This window comes from Oryx dammah, unplaced genomic scaffold, assembly GCF_014754425.2.
Source record: "Oryx dammah isolate SB20612 unplaced genomic scaffold, SCBI_Odam_1.1 HiC_scaffold_26, whole genome shotgun sequence".
NCBI classification, from domain to species: Eukaryota; Metazoa; Chordata; class Mammalia; order Artiodactyla; family Bovidae; genus Oryx; species Oryx dammah.
In genome coordinates, this window is record NW_024070210.1 from 20,717,539 (window position 1) to 20,726,671 (window position 9,133).

Genomic DNA, 9,133 nt, shown 5'->3' on the forward strand with positions numbered 1-9,133 from the left:
TTGTTACCCAAAGTGTGGTTTCTGGACTGTGGCAGCAGAATTATCTAGAGCAAATCTCGGACCACGTCCCACAACTGTCAAGTCAGAAACTGAATTTTAATGAGATTCCCCAGATGATTTGCAGGTATATTAATGACTGAGAAGCACTGGCCTAACCCCCATGAGGGAACTGGGTCAGAGGTGATGGACTGGAAGACAAATACTCCATCTTAAGAGGAATACTATTTTAGCTCCAGGTGATTGTGGGATGTTAAAATGTAAAGAGCACCAGCACCCCTCTGCAAGTTCATTTTTCATGTTTTTATGGAAGGGAAGGGATAAAGATTTTACAAAGAATACTTTGTGGAGCCTCACTGTGTTAGCTAACAAAAGATGCTTTTAAGTAGAATTTGCTGTAGCAGCTGCCAGTGTAAAATCTCTAAGAAATTTACAGAGCAGGGAGAAATTTCTCTTCCCTTGGGTCATTTATTTAGTTCCTTTTTGTTATCACTAAGATGACAAATATCTGAGGGTAATGATTAGGGAATAGGTCTTGGGGCAAGGGACCAAGGAAACCCTTCCACTTGTGTTTCACCCGGAGTTTTGAGAATTGCCCATTCTGGGTGGCAATTCAAGTTCTTCAGGATGATGCATGAGGGTTTGGATTCAAAGCCATAGTTGGTAATGAAGAGCAATTATTTTCTTAATGTGTCTAAGATCTTAAGAAGACAACTGTGATCTTAGCCATCTGATTTTGTCTTTTCAGAGGGTAATCAACATACGTATGTTTGGAAACCACTCTTCCAAGATAACTTGTGAATAACTGTAAAGTGTTAGAGCCTTACAATGGATGATGCAAAAATAAATGTCTTTAGTGGGGCTGCTCTATTCTCTAAAAGCCAAAGCAAGAAGTATGGATTTTTCTGTTGCAGACTTGTAGGGAGCCATGAGAAGTTTTAAATGGCAGAGTATATAATTGTATTTTAGAAATATAACTCTGATGGGAATGTGAAGAATGAACTGGAAAGGGTAGAGACTGAAGATCAAGGAGGAGGCTATGAGAGATGATGAGGTCATGAACAAAGTCACAGGCCTGGCTACAGAGAGGAAATATGAGATCTCTTTGCTTTTGTACCCAGGTACAGCTTTCCTCTGACCTCTAGCTCTTATTCCAATTGCCATCTGGACCACACTATTTTATATGTTCTATAATAATCTGAAGCTTAATATGTTAAAAAGTTCCCTTTTCCTCTTTTATTCTCTTTCTCAGCAAATGATATATATCCATTCACCCAAGCCAAATAACTGGGGAATCAGCCTGGACCTTTCTCACCTTCACATCCATTCAATCACTAAGTTCTTTAAATTCTACTTTCTTGATGCCCATCACATCCATTCCTTCCTCCTCATTCCATTGCTATTTTCCCTACTCAGGTCCATATTCTTTTTCACTTACACTTACTGGCAGTAATCTCTTCAGTCACATATCCTTCAACTCATCTTTCATACAGTTGCCAGATGGGCTTTCTAAATAAAAATCTGACCTTATTATTTCTCTAGGTAAAAAATTCTCCAATGGTTCCTCAAATGCCTACTGGATAAAACCCAAATTACTTATCATGGACTATAAACCCTCCAGTTATGGGGCTTCAGTTTGCCTCCTATTGTATCTTAGCTCACTCATCTCACTCAAAATCTATCTTATCCAGACATAGAGAAATGTTTGCAAGACTTTGAATATTCCAGGATGCTTCTTGTCTAAATATTTGTTCCCCTTCCTTCCACCTTCCTACTCCTCTCTTTCCTCCCCTTCCTACTTTATCTGGAAAAAAACCTTTTTCATCTTTCATGTCAGTTCAAATGTCACACAAAGCCTTTGCTGAAAACTCCACCCTATCATCCTCCTTATTTCCTGGATAGGGTTTCTTAATCTTTAGTGTGGTAATGGTATAAATAAATATTCATAATAATTATCTATTGAGTAAGTGGAAAAAATGGATGTGTCCTCTCTCCATAGTTTGTTAGTGGAAAAGTTTGATTATTGTTTTTTAATACTACATCACTATCAAGGAAAGCTTACTCATTGCCATGAGCTTCAATTACCAGCTCTACATAACTAACTTCCAGAGAAGCTCTAGTTCTATGTCTTTTAAGGCTTATCAAATGGTCCAGTGGGGAAAATAAACCAGATGCAGAGACTGTAATCCAAAGTCTATTATAATAACTTAAGCGAGAGGCAGTGAGAATGGAAATTAGGGAGCAAATTGAAGAGATGTTAGTGAAACAAGTTGCATCAGGCCAGATGAAGAACCTTCTGCCACTGCTCTGAAATTATGCTGTATGTGCTGATGTCTACTTCCCAGGTGGTGAAGGCTGACCCAGTGAGTGCTCACCAGTCTGAGAAGGTCAAATATTTTCAGAGCACCTCTCCTTCTCTCCTCCCTTCTCTTCTCAAAGTCTAATGTACAGAATGCTGAGAAATCAGCAAAGTTTGGAAACAGGAGGGAAAATCTCAGTTTCTCCTTTCACTGCCCAAGCCCTGGGCCTAAACTCTGTACTCGGGCTTCTCAGATAAAAAGCACAAAATCAAGATGGCAACCTTTAGTAGCTGCATAACATTAGACCAAAAAATTTCCTTTATGCTCTCTATTCACAACTTATGGCTTTTGGCAGATTGGCACGCTGGACACATGAATCTATTTCAACTTACTATCAGGTCTGGTTTCTCCTGGATTCACACTGAGTAGTGAGGCTCTAAGACAGAATCCCGTGTATGGTCAGGCCTGGCAGTCCTCATAGGAGAAGCTGCCCTCCCCACATCATACCTGGTGCACAGCCAGTGCTTTGTAGTTTTCTGGAGGGAGTTGCAGTCAATGAACTCAGGCCTCGTTGGGCTGCCATGCTCATATCTGCATCCCCAGCCTGGTACCTCCATTCAGACCAAGTCTCTTTATCCAGGGCTTTGGCTGAGAGAGTAGCTTTCCCTTGTAGCCCAGTTGGTAAAGAATCTGCCTGCAATGCAGGAGATCTGGGTTTGATCCCTGGGTTGGGAAGGAAACCCAGGGATATCTTGGGTTCCCCATATCCCCTGGAGAAGGAACTGGCAGCCCACTCCAGTATTTTTGCCTGGAGAATCCCATGGACAGAGGAACCTGGCCAACTATAGTCTATAGGGTCACACAGAGTTGGACATGACTTAACATCTAAACCACTAAACCACATTGGCTGAGATGTTTTCCAAGGCCCTCTACCAAGACCTGGGACCCCTGGTTGAGCCCGTTTTTCTCACTTTGACTCAGTACTTTTCACACCCAGCTCTTTCCTTTTTTCCTGTAGCCACACAGGTCCATTAAAAAGCAGGAGCTTTTTGTTCAAGGCTCCTTGACAGTGAGATTGTATCTCCCATCTGTGCTTCCATTGATCCCTTCCTGGGGCCATTACATGGGGGGGAAGTGAGCCAATGCCTTTCTCTTTCACCTCTCACTTGCACTGTTGCAGGAAGTGAATAAAGAGGTTTGATTGTTACTTTCATCTTGGCTTGTAATCCTAATTGAACACCTCAACACCTGGCAGCTTGGCACACCTCTGGCTGTTTTCCCTGTTCCCTGACCTTTAAATAGATACAAGAATGTTCCATCCTAACTTTGTTTTATTAAGGACTCCGGGCTCTTAAAATAAGAGCTTTATCTTATACATGCCATATATTCTATTTTTTTCTTTTCACTCTAGCAAGATTCAAATATTAGGAGAAAAGGAGAATGGATACTCTAGATGCACATTAAACTACACTGGATAGGATATTGAAACCTCTAATGTAATTTTTTTGGCCAGATGAAGCATGATTATGAATTAGCTACATGTAGACTAGATTTGAGACATAAACAATGACCCACTGCATAGCTTTAAATTATACAGATGAGGCTCTTGGCCCCGGTGGTTTAATTATTTTCTTGGAAGACATTGCACTTCTTCACTCAGGAAGTCTAGTGAATTTTGTAATTACCTTTTCCTCTGAAGTCTACAAGTAATAATTTCCCATCTGGATTGGTAAAGAAGAGTCCACAGCAGGAAATATTGTTGTGTGGAAAAACAGCACTTTTTTGCTGACCATCCCCATTTTTGCACATATTCACCAGCCAGTTGAAGTATTTGTATCTATGGGCTTGGGGGAAGAGGAGAGCAAATTTCTTTGATTCCTCCAAGGTCTGTATCTCCATTACTTTGGTAGTTCCTGCCTTAGTTTTGTCCATCATCAGCTTTTGTCTGGACTGTTAGGAACTATCACTCAGGTTCCATCTAATTCAGCCTCCACAGTGACACGAGTTCCCATGATTAAATAACAACCTCCATTGACTAGCCAATGCCTTTAGGATCAAGTCAAAACTCTTAAGCAAATAAAGTCTGAAACAAATGGGGCCCAAGGATCTTATCTTTCATCATCATCTTCCAGCATTATCATATTGTTCAGTCAATGCACAAAATACTTGCTCTCTTTTGAACAAAATCTTGTCCACTTCTGTGACTTTGTGCCAGTCAAAGTGCCCATTGTTTTTTCTCTTCTAGGAAAAAAATCATAGTCATCTTTTCATACTAGTTCTAATTTTGGTTGTTGTGTTCAATATGTTAAAAGCAGACTAGCAAAATGGGAAAGAGTAAGGAGGCTTCCCTGGTGGCTCAGACAGTGAAGAATCTGCCTGCAATGCAGGGAGACTCAGGTTCAATCCCTGCATGGGGAAGACCCCCTGGAGAAGGGCATGGCAACCCACTCCAGTATTCTTGCTTGGAGAATCCCAAGCAAGAAGACAAACAGAGGAGCCTGTTGGGCTACCGTCCATGGGGTCGCAAAGAGTTGGACATGACTGAGTGATTAACAGGAGACTGGAGACCTAGGTTCCACCATTGATCACTGTAACCTCAAGTAACTTGTTTAACTTCCCTCAGCTTCTGTTTCCTCATACATAAGGTGACAACTTTTTCCTTCCAGCTTTACTGAAGTATGGTTGGCAAATAAAAATGGTATATATTTAGGTTGTACAATGTGATGATACATACACTTGTGAAATGATTACCACAGTCCAGTTAGGTAACACATCCATCGCCTTATATAGTGAGAAGATAAGATCTACTCTCATAACAAATTGCAAGTATACAGTATAGTATCACTTAACTATAATCACCATGAGAGTCCCCAAACTTATTCATCTTATAGTTGAAAGTTTATACCCTTGACCAATTTCTCCCTCATTTTCCTTAGCTCCTGACAACCACCATTCTACTTTCTGGTTCTGTGAGCTGGGATTCTCTGTCCATGCGATTCTCCAGGTGAGAATACTGGAATGGATTGCCATTTCCTTCTCCAGAGGATCTTCCCGACCCAGGAATTGAACCTGGGTCTCCTGCACTGCAGGCAAATTCTTTACTGACTGAGCTGTGAGGGAAACCCTTAAACCATATGAGGTTGTTAGGATGATTAAATGTAGTCATCTTTTTAAAGGGCTTAGCATTGTGCCTGGCATATTGTAAGTACTTAATATGTAAATGTTGACTATTATTTTATTTTTGCTGACATTTTCTCCGACTCAGTTGTGTTCTAACTTTTATGTTTTAACTTAGCCACCTTTTATGTGTAGAATTATATTAATTTGGGTGAAACGAATGACCAAGGTAACAGTTGTTACCAACTGTAGTTCCTTTTTTCCTTGGCATTTATTCCAGTTGTATCTCATGGAGTATGGTTGAACAAATGATATTGAATTGCCATGTGCCATGTGATAATGATATATATATTTTTTTTTTCCCACTGGGGCCTCAGGGAAGTACCCCCCTCAGCCATTAATACCTTCTTTTTTTTTTTTTTTTTGCTTATAGGGAGTTTTTTTTTTTTTTTCTTTATTTTACTTTACAATACTGTATTGGTTTTGCCATACATTGACATGAATCCACCACGGGTGTATACGAGCTCCCAATCCTGAATCCTCCTCCCACCTCCCACCCCATATCATCTCTCTGGATCATCCCCATGCACCAGCCCCAAGCATCCTGTATCCTGTATCAAACATAGACTGGCGATTCGTTTCTTACATGATAGTATACATGTTTCAATGCCATTCTCCCAAATCATCCCACCCTCTCCCTCTCCCTCAGAGTCCAAAAGTCCATTCTATACATCTGTGTCTCTTTTGCTGTCTCACATACAGGGTCATCATTACCATCTTTCTAAATTCCGTATATATGTGTCAGTATACTGTATTGGTGTTTTTCTTTCTGGCTTACTTCACTCTGTATAATCGGCTCCAGTTTCATCCATCTCATTAGAACTGATTCAAAAGTATTCTTTTTAATGGCTGAGTAATACTCCATTGTGTATATGTACCACAGCTTTCTTATCCATTCATCTGCTGATGGACATCTAGGTTGTTTCCATGTCCTGGCTATTATAAACAGTGCTGTGATGAACATTGGGGTACATGTGTCTCTTTCAATTCTGGTTTCCTCGGTGTGTGTATGCCCAGCAGTGGGATTGCTGGGTCATAAGGCAGCTCTATTTGCAATTTTTTAAGGAATCTCCACACTGTTTTCCATAGTGGCTGTACTAGTTTGCATTCCCACCAACAGTGTAAGAGGGTTCCCTTTTCTCCACACCCTCTCCAGAATTTATTGCTTGTAGACTTTTGGATCGCAGCCATTCTGACTGGTGATAATGATATTTTTAACTGTAATTCCATCAGGAACTTTTGAGCCAGGATCAAGCTTTCATATTTTGGAGGTTCTTAGAGTCCAGTCAGGTATTTTTAATGCTTTGCATTAATAATAAGCAATATTAACATAACCAAATAATTCAAAGAGTCTACCTTAGTAAAACTCTTTCTACTTATGTTCATTATGTCTGTATGGGGGAAAATATTTTTACTGAATTTATACACACAACTGTGACTTTTATTTACCACTTTGAACTTGTTTTTAATTTCAAATTTGATTTATCTCAATTTTAACTATGCATCAAAATTAAATTTATTTTCATTCTATATCAAAATGCTACAAATACCACTGTGATTTCTAATTTTTTTTTTTTTGGAATGGCTTGTGCTGGGTCTTTGTTGCTGCATGAGGGCTATCTCTAGTTGCAGAGAGCAACTAGAGGGCTACTCTTTAGGTGCAGTGCACTGGCTTCTCATTGTGGTTGCTTCTCTCCTTGGGATCTTAGTTCCTAGACCAGGAATCGAATCCATGTTCCCTGCCTTGGCAGGCAGATTCTTAACCACTGGACTGCCAGAGAAGTCAGTCCCTCATTGTGATTTCTAATCTAGCTTTTAATACCTGACAAACTCTTATATGATGATATAATTTTCTGGTAAGAAGGATAATAAAATTTGCATCAAGAATTAATTATGAATTATTTATATCATCTTTGAGCCTAGACATGTGTACAACTATGTTTTATCATCTAAAAATACAACCTTAAACATCTTAAGCATAAAATGATTTCCCCATTATTCCACCGCTCCTCAGCAGCTTTACAGTTGATTTGTCTTTGGTAAACCTTTAATAGTAACATCTATTACATCACTTTCCAATTTGTATGACAATATTGGTTCACAAGGCCATTTGATACTCACCCACAACAGACAGCTGAATGGATAAATAAAAGTGATTAGATGAACGAATACTGAGAAGGCAAATTGTTTCTCTGAGCAGTTTGTCCATGAATCAATAGATACTCCAGATTTGTGTCAGTTCAGTTGCTCAGTCGTGTCTGACTCTTTGCAGCCCCATGGACTAAAGCATGCCAAGCTTTCCTGTCCATCACTAACTCCCGGAGCATGCTCAGACTCATATCCACCGACTTGGTGAGGCCATCCAACCATCTCATCCTCTGTTGTTCCCTTCTCCTCCTGCCTTCAATCTTTCCAAGCATCAGGGTCCTTTCCAATGAGTCAGTTCTTCACATCAGGTAGCCAAAGTATTGGAGCTTCAGCTTCACCATCAATCCTTCTGATGAATATTAGGGATTTGATTTCCTTTAGTATTGACTGGTTTGATCTTTTGCAGTACAAGGGACTCTCAAGAGTCTTCTCCCACACCACAGTTCAAAAGCATCAATTCTTCAGTGCTCAGCCTTCTTTATGATCCAACTCTCACATCTATACATGACTACTGGAAAAACCATAGCTTTGACTATACGAAACTTTGTCAGCAAAGTGATATCTCTGCTTTTTAATACGCTGTCTAGGTTTATCATAGCTTTTCTTCCAAGGAGCAAGCGTCTTTTAATTTCATGGCTACAGTCACTGTCCACAGTGATTTTGGAGCCCAAGAAAATAAAATCTGTCACTTTCCCCATTTTTTCCCTATCTATTTGCCATCAAGTGATGGGACCGGATGCCATGATCTTTGTTTTTTAATGTTGAGTTTTAAGTCAGCTTTTTCATTCTCCTCTTTCACCTTCTTCAAGGTGAAAGGTAGCTCTTCTTTGCCTTCTGCTATTAGGATGGTATCATATCTGAGGTTACTGATATTTCTCCCAGCAATCTTGATTCCAGCTTCCAGGAGTCCAGCCTGCCAGACTCCTCTGTCTATGGGATTTCCCCGGCAAGAATATTAAAATGGGTTGTCATTTCCTTCTCCAGGAGCACTTGGTCTTATAAAGCAATATCCTGGGAATAATTTTTTATTTCCTGCCTCTCCTTCATCAGGCTCATCTACCAGTCACTAATTTTCTTTTGATTTTATCTCTTAAATATTTGTCATCCTTTTTCTTCCCTCGGCTACTACTACCTTTGTATGAGTGTAGACATCATTTGTTTGCCAGTCTCCTAAACCGACTCCCTGTTCTTAGTCTTATAAATGCCTCCAACTCATGTTCCTTGGATAATTTTCATATTGATAAAATCGAATCACAATTATACTTCTCCCACTGCCTACAAGATAAAGGCTGAGCTCCCAGGTCTGGCTTCCTATGCTTACCATATGTTTTATTACCTAAGGATCTGTGTTCTGTTATTTTCTCCTAATAAAAGTACAAGAAAACATAACAAACAAAACAGAAAGCTTGATGTTTCACAGTTCTGTTTATTGGATACGATAACCCCTATTTTGGAATGCCTCCTCAACCAGGCCCCACCAGGCCTTCCTCCTTTGAAAAGTAAACTAGGTT